General features: G+C 45.8%; 1 long non-coding RNA gene across 1 annotated transcript in view; it reads right to left on the bottom strand.

The window, feature by feature from the left end:
* Positions 1 to 1,683: 1,683 nt before the first annotated feature.
* The window catches only part of LOC128101917 (uncharacterized), a 44,010-nt gene continuing 33,216 nt past the window's right edge, over positions 1,684 to 12,477 (bottom strand). The window contains exon 2 of the long non-coding RNA XR_008215230.1: positions 1,684 to 1,821. This is a non-coding gene — a long non-coding RNA (uncharacterized LOC128101917). The remainder of the gene's footprint in view (positions 1,822 to 12,477) is intronic.

Below are 12,477 nucleotides of genomic sequence, written 5' to 3' on the forward strand. Positions count from 1 at the left end.
TTCTCCCTGATGCCTGTGGATACTGCAGATACTGTGAACATTGGATAGCCCTTTGTGAGCTCACGAACCATTTCCTGGGTCTGTGGAAGTACTTTCAGAGAGCTTTGGAAAGTTTGAGGCCTAAGTGCTGGTATCCTATGGTCATTAACAGCTTCCACTGTCTCCTCAGTTCCTCTCAATGACCCTTCCAAACTTCTTGTTCAGGAATCCTTGGACCATCAGACCTTGAACCCTAAGAGGAGAGGGTCAGAGGGTAGACGCAGCTTTGCTCTCAAACATTTCCTCAGCAAATAAAGTTCTCTCCCAAAGAGATTCTGAAAGCAGCTTTCCCACAGTGACAGGAGACTTGCCGGAGGCAGCAGAGGCGATGAGAGGTAGGAGAGAAAATCTGGTCTCTGCTGGCATCCAGGGAACTTAACGAGTTCGGACAAGTTACTCATGTGTACAGACGGAGATGGCAGGCATAAGTGATCTGTCAACAACTTCTGCTCTAGTAAATGTGCTGTATTTCCAAACCTCCTTGGCTCTGGCCTTGCCAGACAAAAGAGAGTAGCCATATTGGTTTAGCCAGAGGAAACAACAGGCAATCTCAGATACTGGAGGCAGGATCAAAAAGGGAAGGCAGAGAGGGAAGTCTGGGCAGGCCCTCAGTTTGGGTCTTTCTCCCTTCGCAGGACATGATGACAAAGCCAGGAGACCTATCTCCAGAGGAAAGTTGAGTTTCTTCTCTCCCGGGCACCTTCCCCAAAGCTGTCCACGCTCAACACCCTGGCAGCTCTGTACTCCAGTTACGGCTTTTATTCAGGTGAAACTGGGTCTCTGGCTAAAGTTGTCATGGAACTGGCTAGAAGTGTCCCTACATTCTTGGATATGGCCATACCCATAGTGTGGCCATTCCCATGGCACAAAATCACTCAGTCTCGTGGCATGACTCCCACAGCCTCCACCTCTCTTACAGAATCATATGGGAAGTGTCTAGGGGTAGGTGATTAGGGCAGGTGTTGGGTGTGGTGGGCAGGGACACTGGGTAGTCCTGGCAATGGAGGGAAGGGCAATCTTCCAAGAATGTGGATCCTGGAAGCAAAGAGAGTTCTCAGAGCCAAGGTGCCTCAGAGGGCAGGTAGGCCATGTCCAGACCGAGGTCTCAGCTTGCCCCAGTCAGGAGGCATTACGTCATGTACACAGGCACAAAGGGCTGGGTTCCTGGAGCGAAGTGAGGAAGGGGTGGATCTCTAAACTGTGTAGGAAGGATCCAGATGTCAGGCCTGCAAACACATAGCTGAGCATTCTTGGCAGTAGATCAGTGTGGTGGTGACAGTGTCCAGAGGTCAGCCAGGCCCTGGGGAAATAACGATTTCTTCCTTCATGAGCAGGTAACTTTTGGGAGTGATGGTGGAAAACTGTATTAATAATGTGTAGTGAAACCCTGTTGGTGACTCCCTGAGGTGAAGTGTGTTTAGGCATAGTGCAAGAGACTTCACTTAAGAGCTGGGCAGATATGAATGGCATGGACAGGTAGAGAGTAAGTAGTACCTCTGTGGACCACTTGAGATTATAATGAATTTCAGTGCTAGACATCAGGTTCTGATAAGCATAAGTGAGGACGTGTGTGTGCATATATTTCCACGAACATACACATCAGCATGTGTGCTGGTCAGCATTGACAAAAGTACTGAGACAAACGACTTTAAATGATTTATTTTAGTTCACCATTGGAGGGTCCAGCGTAGGGTTGGCTGGCTCCATTGTTTTTAGGCCCCAGCACAGCAGGATATCACGGCAGGGAGTATGTCATGGAGCAAGTCATTTGCATCAGGGCAGCTAGAAGACAGAAAGAGAGAAATGGGGTTGGCATGTCCCTCAATATTACTTCCTTCCATCAGGTCCCACTCCTTTTTTAAGATTTGTTTTATTTTGATTATTGGTTTGCTTGGGGGGGTGGATATGTGCTCATGAGTGCAGGGGCCTTTGGAAGCCAAGGACATCAGATCCCTCTGGAGCTAAAGTTACAGGCAGTTATGAGTCACTCAACTATGGGTGATGGGACCTGAACTCAAGTCCTCTGGAAGAGCAGTAGGCACTCATAACTGTGGATCCTTCTCTCTATTCCCAGGTCCCACTCCCTAAAGGTTCCAGCAGCTCCTGTCAGCCCCATTGGTGGGCCTTCGCTGGGCCCTGAGCTGACAGTGTGTATGTGTACTCATGTGAATATGTACAGAGGTGTCTGTGTGCTTCATGAGCAGGAGTGAGCTTTCCCAGGGTGGCTCTCTGCTCACTCGGTGGAAGTCACTCAGGCTTCCGCCAGACGCTCCACTCTCTAGTGACAGGTCGATACCGAGTGACAATTTTCGAGATGGGGAAGGTGTCTTATATTTTTGAGAGAAACTGTCAGTTACGTTTCTCTGAATCAAAAATATCTCCCAGGAGGTGGAAATGTGGCTGAGCAGTTACGAGTACTAGCTGCTCTTGGAAAGAATCCAAATTAAGTTCTCAGCACCCACATAGAGGTCACACTCGTCTGTAACTCTAGCTCCAGGGGATCTGACACCCTCTTCTGGCCTCCTCAGGCACCAGATATCCACACAGTGCACATGCACACAAAACATATACGAGAAATAAAAATAACTATTTCTTTTGTAAAAAATCTACCAGATCATTTTTTCAAAGTTTTTGCTTCTTCAGACAGATTTTCATGACAAGAGCCATGTCTTTTGTATACCAAGTGCTTCTCATTCAAACAATATCAAAATTATACTTTAATTAAATATGATGCTTTAAAACACTTAAACATATAACCTGCCTGAGTCATAACCGTGAGTCTTGATAATATATAGATCCTGGGGTCATACCAGCCCATCCTTTGTAAGGAGGCATGTGGAAGAGACTCAGTATAGCTCTTTCTCACAATCACAGTGATGACCTCAAAACCCACCATCAAGAACCGCTTCTTCAGATGCAGAGATCCACAGCTAGGCAGGGGGCTGAGCATCTAGAGTTCAGTCAAAGAGAGGGAGGAGGGATTGTATAAGCATGAGTGGGGGCAGTGGGAGCAGAGTGGGGTCAAGATCATGATGGGGAAACCCACAGAGACAGCTGATCCGAGCAGGCGAGAACTCATGGACTCTGGACTGATGGCTGGGGAACCTGCAGGGGACTGAACTAGGCCTCTGAATGTGGGTGACAGTTGCATGGCTTTGTCTGTTTGTGGGGCCCCTGACAGTGGGACCAGGGTTTATCCCTAGCCCATGAACTGGCTTTTTGGAGCCCATTCCCTATGGTGGGATACCTCGCTCAGCCTTGATGTGGAGGCGAGGTGGGAGGAGGCTTGGTCCTGCCTCAACTTGATATGTTGTGCTTTGTTGATTCCCATGGGAGGCCCTACCCTTTCTGAGGAGTGGATGGGGGCGTGTAGAAAGGAGATGGGGGGAGGAAATGGGAGGAGAGGAGGGAGGGGAAATTGTGGTTGGTATGTAAAATTAAAAAAAAATTAATAATTCAGTTCTACATATCAGCCACGGATTCCCTTGTTCTCCCCCCTCCCGCCCCCCTCACCTTCCCCCCAGCCCACCCCCCATTCCCACCTCCTCCAGGGCAAAGCCTCCCCCCACGGACTGAGATCAACCTGGTAGACTCAGTCCAGGCAGGTCCAGTCCCCTCCTCCCAGGCCGAGCCAAGTCATCCTGCATAGGACCCAGGTTTCAAACAGTCAACTCATGCAATGAGCACAGGACCTGGTCCCACTGCCTGGATGCCTCCCAAACAGATCAAGCCAATCAACTGTCTCACCCATTCAGAGGGCCTGATCCAGTTGGTGACCCCTCAGCCATTGGTTCATAGTTCATGTGTTTCCATTCATTTGGCTATTTGTCCCTGTGCTTTATCCAACCTTGGTTTCAACAATTCTCGCTCATATAAACCCTCCTCATTCTCGCTAATTGGACTTCCAGAGATCCACCCAGGGCCTAGCCATGGATCTCTGCATCCAGACCCCTCAGTAGTTGGATGGGGTTTCTAGCACGACAATTAGGGTGTTTGGCCATCCCATCACCAGAGTAGGTCAGTTTGGGCTGTATCTCGACCATTGCCAGCAGTCTGTTGTGGGGGTATCTTTGTGGATTTCTGTGAATTGTATTGCAAAATGAAAATAAAAAAATTAATAAAAAAAAGATCTGCACAGCAGACTTTTGAAAACCCTGTAATCTGTCTGTTAGAACAATTTGTGTTCTCCTTTTTTCATAATTACATATTGTCTGTTTAAACTATTTTCCAGTTGTTTTGTCTATAAAACAATATCTATATTCTTATGGTTCTTTGTACAATTTTGATTGTTTCTACCTGTATATAATGGATCTTAACCAATATCAATAAATTACTTCAGATACTCTGAAAAAAAAGAAAAAAAATTAATAAAAAAAATTGCTGTTTGACCAGACAAAATCCCCCCAGCACCAAGAAGGGGAAGTAGACAAAAAGTCCCACTCTCTACCCAAGAAGCTATGAGCAGGGGCGGGGAGGTGAGGGGGGGGGGTGGAAGGAGGAGGGATGGGAGGGAGAGAAGGGGGAGGATTAGAAGGAGGGGAGGGAGGGGGAACTGTGGTTGGTTTGTAAAATGAAAAAAAAAATTTAAAAAAAAAGAACTGCTTCTTGAAATAAGCTGAAGGCCGGGATGGTGCCAGTGTCCAGAACCATGTGGATGTGCTCACCCTCCCTGGTCTCTAGCGACATAAAAGGAAAGCAGGAAGTCACTTTCCTTCTTTGTGCTCAGGAGGGTTCCACGCTCAGTTCACATCCGCTGTTGCCATCTTGGAATCCTGGGATCGCTGTAACCTACTTGTAACTTGTAACTTTTACACTTAAATAAAATACACAATTATATCATGCTGCAGCAAGCTTGCTCCCTCAATCCCCTTCCTATGACAGGCAAACTCCTCCAAGTCTGATTTGCCATCTGCCTCTCAAAACAACTGACTCATCATCTGGATCATCTCAGGCTTTTCTCGTGCAAGAAGCTCCGAGGCACCTGTTCCACTTTGGTGGAGTTCCAAAGTTCTTTCTTACAGTATCACCAAGGCACAGGCAAAACGTTTTCTATATGGCGCGTTTCATCTAGAAGGGGAAATATTCAGATATGAGGGAACAGATCTAGGATGACACAAGATCCTAAAACAGGCGGCACCTGGGAGTGGACGGGGCTGCCCTGTGTCACTGTGGCCCTTGATGCCAGAGCTGGTGAGACAGTCAAGCGCAGCCACTGTGGGACAAGTGCTAAGCTAGAGAAAGAAGGGCCACACAGCCTCCCTTTCCTGCTCCTTGGCTCCTCCTACTCTTCCTGAGCCCAGCAGTGGACACCTGATACAATGGACAGAGGCTCTGATGTATAGAGGACAGCTGAACTGAGAAGAGTTTTATTTGTCTCATTGAGAAAGTCTTATTTAGAAGTTATCATGCACACAGACGCACACACACACACACACACACACACACACACACACACACACACACACACATAAACACACACACTCCACAAGACACTAGGCAGACTGAAACTGTTTGCCAAATCACTCACAGCTACTGATTCCAGCAACAAGGACCTCCAGGCCCTGACTGTCTCCATGAACTATGTGTGATTAAAAGTAGGTTCACCCCTTTCCATGCAGTCCAGGAGCCCAGTCCATGGAATGGTGCCACCCACATTTAGGGTTGGTCTTCCTACCTCAATTAACCAGTCTACAAGCTCCCTCATAGAAATGCCCACATACCTGTCTCCAAGGTGATTCTGGATGCTGCCAAATTGGCAACCGACATAAACCATTACAGGAGCACACCCTAACTGACATTACATAAGCCTCATACTTGCAAAGTCTGGGGCCTTGAAGTTTACACACACACACACACACACACACACACACACACGGAGAGCATTTGCCATCACCTCCTCTCCCCAGAACTCCGAACTTCTCACTCACAGCTACTGATTCCAGCAGCAAGGACCCCCAGGGCCTGCCTGTTTCTATGGACTATGGACTATTTGTGATTAAAAGTAGTTTTCACCCCTCCAGTCAAGTTTGTGCTTCCTCTGGAGCAGTGTACTCAGCACTGCTCATCCAGCTCAGAGGTCTGAAGCCAGAGCTTTTCATGAGTCCATGAAAATTTGCCACCATTAAGTCACAAAATGCCAAAAAGGTGAAATGCATGAAAATCTGAAATTTCCTAACAAATCTTCACAGAGTTAATTGCTTAACTATTATATTCTCTGTGGGATGGCCATGGATGCCTAAGGCCAGGATGGTCATCTGCAAAACAGTTTTACTGATACCTGGTGCCAACACTATGCTGCGACTCTCTCACAGAAGAGCCATGGCAGTCCTAACAGAGGTGAGACAACAAAGAATTCCGGTGCTAGCTGCACTTTGGGTCAGAAGTGCTACATCCCAGGCTGTGTGACTTAGGTGGATGAATCAATCATGGGCTTCAGGTACCACCAAGCTTCCTGTTCTGAAAGCTAGGCCACAGTGTGAAAGTTTTCAAAAATGACAAGAAGCCTCGGTTTTGTGGGGAATTCTCTGACACTTGTTTTTCAGACATGCATCCTTCGAAAAAAATGAAAGAAACTTTGAATCAGGTATCCAACCCCACCCTCACAACAACATGGATCTCCCAAGAGCTGACAAGAAGGATGAGTAAAAGGCATCCAGGTCTCTCTCATTTAACTGCATCAACCCCATATACACTCCAGATCAACTCAGAGACTTTAAGAGGCAAGAGCCCCATGCTGGCCAGTATTTACTTTAGAGTCCTTCATGCTATTAGCCCATCTGTGTTTAATGCCCGCAGTGATAGGGGACTGACTCCTGCAGATGCCACATACAGGAACGGCTGGCTCCACTACCACACACCCTCAAATTGAGCCTTGTTCTTTGTGGGTGCATTCCCACGTGGTCTTTCTTAATAACAAAATGGTGATATTGAGCCTTACATGAGAGTTGTTATCTTGGAAAACTAGAAATGCCTCATCACCATCCTTGGTGTTCTGAGAATATTAAAAAGAACCCCATGTGACTTAGATGAGATGCTCCTTAGAACTTGGGGCTTGTTACATAGGTTAGGCTAGCTGGCCATTGAGCTCCAGAAATCTATCTCCTCCTCCCCAGCACAGGAATTACAAGTGTATTCCACCATGTCTGGCTTTTTACATGAATTCTGGAGATTAAACTCAGGTTATCAGACTTGTAAAAGCAAACAGTTTACCACGTGACCTATCTCTCTAGAGTCTTAGAATTCTTACTGTGAATAAGTTCCTCTGCTCTCTAAAATCTGAATAACACTATTGACCACAACAATCCTCCATGGTAACCCCATACAATTGGCTCCCTGAGGGCCACAATTGATTTTCCAGTGACCCACAGGATGCACATATGGGTACCTCGTAGATATCACGCACTGAAAGGATTCATGTGTGCCTGCTTCTCTCCAGGCAGCAGACAGACACCTTGTCTCTTCCTTTCCCTCAACCTCATCAGCAACCATTGAATACAGTCTCTAAAATGCACCTCGCCTGTAGTCTATCTTTTCCTTTCTTTGGTCCCATTATGTCCCCCAGCCACTGTGATCTCCTTTCCAAACCAACCACTTCAAAATCTCCAAATTGTGCTCCCTCTTTTTTACCTCCCAGTCTCTCTGATTCTGTCTCTCTAGCCCCTTTCCCACAGAACCACAAGAAGATACCCTTTATGTGTTGATAATATCACTGTTGTGCTAAAGTTCCCACTGACCTCCTCTTGGATAAGAACATTTCTTTTGGTGTCTTGCTATATGAGGCCTGGCATGATCTATCTTCAGAGGCTCCTTGTCCCCAGTCATTTTCTCACATCAACATGGAGCCCCCTCCATTGAGGTCATCTTTTTTGCCAGGTTTGAGCGCTCCCAAACCCTGCCTATTTCAAAGCCTTTTCCCTAGTTGTTCCCTTTGCCTACAATGTTTTTTCTTCCTCTTATTTTAAGATTTGGTGTACGTGTCTGCTCTCTGAGGGGCCTTCCTCTGATGACCTAAAACCAGGCTTCACTCTCATACTTCCTCCTTTTGATTCGTTTACTTACAAATGAGCCAGGCAGGGTTCTGGGTTCTAGCTCTTCTGTTGCTCTCCATGTACAAGTGTGTCCCAACCTTCTTCACCCACTTCTGCATGTGTGTGTGCACACACACACGTGCATGTTGCCTGCTTTAACCACTCAAATACAACAGTTAGGGTTCGGGTTAGACTCCTACACTTGGCTGCATCTTAAATGTTAAAAAAAAAAAAACACACATCTGGCACTGAGTTCAGTGAGTGAGTGAATGAACAAGCGTGTGAGTAAGTAAACAAGTGAGTGAATGAGTAACAGTGAACAAGTTAAGAGTGAATGAATAACTAAAAGAATAAGAGAGTGTGACCATGCACCAAGGACACATGCAGGGTTTTCATTTGTAACCCTTAATCCTAGAAGATGAGGAATGATACTGTGGTGGTATGAATAAGAATGACCCCCCAGAGGCTCATACATTTGAAAGCTTAGTCACCAGAGAGTGACATTATTTGAGATGGGTTAGAAGAATTAGGAGGTATGGCCTTGTTGGATGAAGTGTATTGCTAGGGGTCGGCTTTGACGTTTCAAAAAGCCCACACCAGGCCCAGCGTCTCTCTCTGCCTACTGCCTGCAGTTCAAGATGTACCTCTCAGATACTGCTTCAGTGCCATGCTCCTGCCATGATGATAACAGACTAATCCTCTGAAACTGTAAGCAAGCCCCCCATTAAATGTTTTCTTTGAAGAGTTGCCTTGGTCATGGTGCCTTTTCATAGAAAGAGAACACTGACCAAGACAGATATCCAGTGTTATCTGAATGCCTTCTGTTGTATGTGACCTTTCAGAAACACTGACAAATGTGATAAAAATCCAGAAGCTGGTTAATGACAGGAAGGCAGCACCTTTACCCACAGACTCAAGGAAGGGGCGTTCTCACTTTTTTACTCCAAATAGTCACATAAAGTGCTGATACATCAGGTCAACTCGGACTGCTGCCAAGTCTACCAGGGGTCTGTGGTGACATGATTTATTTCTGTAATAGGTAGTAGGGCAGAAGCTGTCAGGCTGTTTTCTACACTGGAAGCTAAGTGGCTTTGATCACTTCCCATAAACACATCCATTGTTCTGTGGCTGCCTCTGGTGTTACTGAGCTAATAGTCAGCTTCTGACTTCACTTACTAGTAATCGCCCAGGCTTGGTAAGATGTCTGGATTAAGGGGTAGGTGAGGGCAGAAAGGTAGAAGAGGAGAATGGACAAGTGGAAAGACATCATTTTTGGTAGAGGTTAAGGATGTCTGGGTGGGAGGGCGATGGGATTGAGTAGATTGGTCTTTATGTCATTGTGGGCATGATTTTGAAGGAGACAGTGGGACCCTAGTCCTTTCTTTCTATTTTTTTGTTTTTTTGGCCATGAAGCAAGCAGTTTGCTCTACCATGCCCTCTCTCCCCATCATTGCCATCCAGTATACCCACCAGGGCCTAAAAACAATGGGCCTACTCTACGAACCTTTTCTCTTCATAAGATGATCATCTCAGGTGTTAGATCTAATGATGGAAAACTGACTAATACCATTCTCTCTAAAAAGAGAGCCAAATGTGTCCACTTCAGGACTGATTTGCTTCATAACAAAGCAACCTAATGGTTTGTGACTTTCAATAACCATGTGCTATTTCCTACAGTGTTGTGGGCTGCCTAGGAAAGTCTCTCCTACTTCTCTGAGCTTATCTGATGCCTGGGTTGAGCTGGCTGGTTTAGGACAGCCTTAACCTAATGACTGGTTGCTGACCAATGCTGTCTGTTGTCTGGGGAGCCTCAGGCCCTGTCAGTCTACTCAGACTTTCACCTACCCTAGAGGTCTCAGGCCATGAGGAAGTGGAATGGAGGTTACAGAGGCTCTTGAAGCCACTGAACTTGAACTACACTCCTTCCTATTCCGCTTATCACAGCAATTCACAGCCTGCCCGATTCAAGGAACAGAGAATCAGGCTCTACCTCTTGATGAGACTGGTAAGGGCATCAACAGTGAAGGGACTGTAGAAGGTGGGACACAATGGGTCATTGTTATCATCTCTATCACAGTGTCAGTCAAAGGACATGCAGACCTCAGAAGATGCAATATGCTGAGTTCTTCTATTTTCAGGTGTAGAGGTGGGATATTGAGATAATGTCTCACTCTGTAGCTAAGGCTAGCCTGGAACTTTTTGTATAACCAAGGCTGGCACCAGCCTCTGGCATGAGCTAACATGCTCAGCTGATATGGTATATATTGACTTCTGCAAGTATTTCCCAGAGATCCTCTATTACCCAAGGACCAAGCTGTCAGATAATAGAAGGGTAGCCCCAATGTCAAAACTGTCCCTTTGCACCTGTCTCACAGGATTATTAACATGCTGTCTTCAAGCTCCTCCGAAAATGGCCATCTTGAACATCTCCTGTGGCCTTTCCCCGGGATGCTTCCCACACAGAAATGCCTATTGCACATAAACATCTGGGGCTATGACAAAGCCAGTGCAGGTCAGCGGCTTACTCAGCAAGCACACCCATGAGGAAATGCATTTTCCTGGCCTCGCTTTGGGCCAAAGGTAAATGATAGTTACTCCAAGACAGATTGGTCATCCAAGGCACCTCCAGACTCTGGCTGACCCAAGCAAACATGGGTTGCTTGTGGGCTGAATACTTCTGGTTCAGCAGTTCTATTCCCCGAAGGATGGAGCATGTCATACGTCTCCAGCCACTGAACAAACTTACTTTCAGAATAGCTAAAGGTCTGCTCAGCACAAAACACACCCCAACTAAGGACAGGAGCTCACAGGGTGGTAGGGGAAGCTTACTGAGAAGCAACTTCAGTGCTGTCTCCTGACAGCCAACCCCATTAGCTCAGGAGTATCAGGCCAGCTTTCTAAATAGGTACACTAGTGTCCTGACAAATCACAATGAGTAAGTGCCCCCTACTTTTTATACCACCATATTTGAGAGGATTTCAATGCACTCTGACTAGCTATAGGCCCCAACCTAGCAAGATCTTCCCTGTGCATCTTACTCACAGAACCAATTCTAGTGAAACCCCTAACTCCATACATACTGAAAGACTACACAGAACAGCCAACAATCTTGTTCACAAGCAACGTTATCTGAAGCTGGCTGACTTCGGAAAAAAGGATTAGAGGCTGAACCAGTTAATTAGAAAGTAGGAATCAGTTATGGTATTCTATTGCTCAGTACGGTGACTCTCATTAACAATAATATATTGAGAAGAGGAAGTAGACATGGGGTCCCATCCCTAACCAAAAAGCTATCTGCAATTGATGCCAACTATGAAAGGGAAAATCAGTTCTCTCCAACGGAGTCTCACTGGGCACATCAAGCACACTCCCAGGAAGGCCCCATAAGCATGAGTAGTTGGCTAACACAACATGAACTCGGTGGTATTTTTGTGTACTTTTTGGTTCATTTTTGCTTTGCTTTGTTTGGGCATTTTATTTTATTGGTCTTTTGCTTGTTTTGACATTCACTTTTGTGTTTTTTAGTTTCTTGGTTTCTTTGTGTGTGTATTTTGGTTTTGCTTTTTTTATGGTTTCTGTTGTTCATATTGATCCTTTTGTGTGTGTGTGTGTGTGTGTGTGTGTGTGTGTGTGTGTGTGTGTGTGAGAGAGAGAGAGAGAGAGAGAGAGAGAGAGAGAGAGAGAGAGAGAGAGATCATAAAGTTGGGTAGGTAGGGAGGTGTGGAGGACCTGGGAGAATCTGGAGAGAAGAAAACATGATCAAAACACATTGCATGAAAAAATTTTAATTAAAAAAATGCCTTGTAGGGCTGAGGATATAGCTCAGTTGGTAGAGTGTTTTCTCCGAATGTATAAAGTCCTGGCTTTGATCCCCAGCATGTATAAAGCACAGTGACACAACCATGTCACCTCCTTTTCAGGAGGTAGAAACAGATGAGTCAAAAGTTCAAGGTCATCTTTGATATGTATCAAATTCAAGGCGAGTCTAAGATACATGAAATCCTGTCTCAAAAGGAGAGGAAAAGAAAGAAAGCAAACAAAGAAAGGATAAATGTTTGAGGTTACAGATACGTTACTTACTCTGATTTGATCTTTGCATAAGACATATGTATATGGAAACTTCACATTGTTACCCATAAGTTTGTATAATTCTTCTGAATTCATTTGAAAAAATGAAGCCTAGAGATGGAGCTCAGTAAATAAATTTAATAATCTTGAGGAGGGAGGAAGGAGAGAAGAAACCTAGGAGGAAGAAGCCGTGAAGAGCATGTGGTATTTCTGGCCTTTTCTGTGTTCCCACCCTTCCGGACCGTCAAAAGCATGCTGTGGGAGTCACTTGCCTGAAGGAAGTTTTTGTTTTCATTTTATAACTAGGTCAGAGTGGCCGTCCTTTTCACCCCTACTAGAGAGC

The sequence above is a fragment of the Peromyscus californicus genome, unplaced genomic scaffold, assembly GCF_007827085.1.
Source record: "Peromyscus californicus insignis strain IS unplaced genomic scaffold, ASM782708v3 Scaffold_7__1_contigs__length_154581171, whole genome shotgun sequence".
NCBI lineage: Eukaryota > Metazoa > Chordata > Mammalia > Rodentia > Cricetidae > Peromyscus > Peromyscus californicus.